At 44.6% G+C, this 2,012-nt stretch overlaps 1 non-coding gene across 1 annotated transcript; it reads right to left on the minus strand.

The window, feature by feature from the left end:
• Positions 1-607: 607 nt before the first annotated feature.
• TRNAR-UCU (transfer RNA arginine (anticodon UCU)) lies at positions 608-693 on the minus strand. The gene is given in 2 exon segments: positions 608-643; positions 657-693. It is a non-coding gene; the product is annotated as a tRNA-Arg (tRNA).
• Between the last annotated feature and the right edge of the window lie 1,319 nt (positions 694-2,012).

The raw sequence follows: 2,012 nt of genomic DNA on the forward strand, positions 1-2,012 counted from the left end.
TGTCAGATAAGGTTGATGATGTAGCTAGGGGCAGATTTGTGGGTGGCTTTTTATATTGTTAGTATTTTGAATTTGATTTGATGGGTGAACAGAAGCCAGGGAGAGATTGGCAGAGAGGTGGTGGCTGACACTCCTGCTGGTAAATGGTTGGTAAGGGGAATAAGACTGGCAGCAGCATATAAGATAGACTGAAGAGACCATGGTCTGTTTAAAGGCAGGCCAAAGAGTAGGGAGTTGCAATAGTCAAGGCGAGACATATCAAGAGAGTGAAGTGGAAGTTTGGTGGTATCATCGGTTAAGATGGGGCATTGTTTGGAAATCTAATTGAGGTGAAGGTAGCAAGATTTGGACAGTAAATGGTTGTGGGGCTGACAAGAAAGGACACAGTAAGAGGGAAGGGAACAATAGAATGCAGGTTAGCTTACCAATCCACCTCTTTGCTTTGATTTTCACAGGGTAACTCCAATTTTGCTGATATCAACTCTCAAGCGAAGCCTGAAATACTAGACGCTATCATTAGCTTGTATGGCAAATCCACTTCACTACAGCTACCTTTTGAATGGAATCCATGAGTTTACAGCATTAGAGCAGCATGACTATATAAAACCAGCTCTGGTGGGACTCAAACCCACAACCTTTGAATTACTACACCAAACTAGAAGTCCAATGCACTATCCATTGCGCCACAGAGCCCTCTGCTTGTGGGTTGGTCAGAGGACCTTGCCTTAGGAACTACTCAAGTCATAGCACATAAACACATCCGCATACTGGCTGCCACTAAATAACAGGGATGAGCTCAAGATCTGGTCCAGATACAGTTTAAGATTGAAATGTTCCTGTTTGGCCATTTGCCTTAGCGCTACTTTTTTTGATCTTTAGGTGGGAACCGGAGGTGATGTTAAGTAGCAGTATTTGTACTGTTGATGTGTTGTTGGAAAAAGGAAAAGCTCTGCTATTAGGTAATGGCAGGATAGAATTCCCTGAGGAGTTTCCGGGGATCAACTGAGGCCTAGAGAGCGGGAAATAGCCATATAGATTGGAGTAGAGAATTTAAGAGGATGGAGAGCCCCTGGGGAAATCCCAGAGGCGAGCATTGGAAGAAGTTTTGAGGAAGCTAGCGAACAGGAATTCTTGGAAGGAGATAACAGGGTGTTTTGTTTGATACCATCAGATAAGGTTGATGATGTAGCTAGGGGCAGAGTTGTGGGTGGCTTTTTATATTGTTAGTATTTTGAATTTGATTTGATGGGTGAACAGAAGCCAGGGAGAGATTGTCAGAGAGGTGGAGGCTGACACTTCTGCTGGTAAATGGTTGGTAAGGGGGATAAGACTGGTAGCAGCATATATGATAGACTGAAGAGGCCATGGTCTGTTTAGAAGCAGGCCAAAGAGTAGGGAGTTGCAATAGTGAAGGCAAGACATATCAAGAGAGTGAAGTGGAAGTTTGGTGGTGTCATCGGTTATAAAGGGGCATTGTTTGGAAAACGGAAAATTGTATACTCACCTTTCCGTAATTTTCCTTTCCTGTCACATCTTCATGGCAGCATACACTTTGGGTTGTGACTCCACCCCCAGAACCTGATAGGACCACATAGCTATAAATTGTAGAGAGGGCCCCCGCCCCAGTATTCTCTGTATATATCACCTCAGAAGGGTGGGAGATTGTATGCTGCCATGAAGTTGCGACAGGAAAGGAAAATTACGGAAAGGTGAGTATACAATTTTCCATTTTCCTGTCGCATCGTGGCAGCATACACTTTGGGGAATAACTCGCAAAACTGGGTGGGAATGCAAACTAAGTTTATTAACAAAGAATAGAAGAATTAGCCTGGATAACGGATCTTCCGAAATCCACTGTGGATAAGCGAGCGGAATCCACCTAATAATGAGACAAAAAGGTGTTCCTGGAAGACCAGGTAGCCGCTCTGCAAATTGTCTCTGCCGAGACTCTACAATATGCCGCCCAGGAGGTTGCCACTGCCCTGGTGGAGTGTGCCCTTAAGCCCTCAGGT

Source organism: Aquarana catesbeiana, linkage group LG01 (assembly GCF_042186555.1).
Source record: "Aquarana catesbeiana isolate 2022-GZ linkage group LG01, ASM4218655v1, whole genome shotgun sequence".
Classification (NCBI taxonomy): Eukaryota; Metazoa; Chordata; class Amphibia; order Anura; family Ranidae; genus Aquarana; species Aquarana catesbeiana.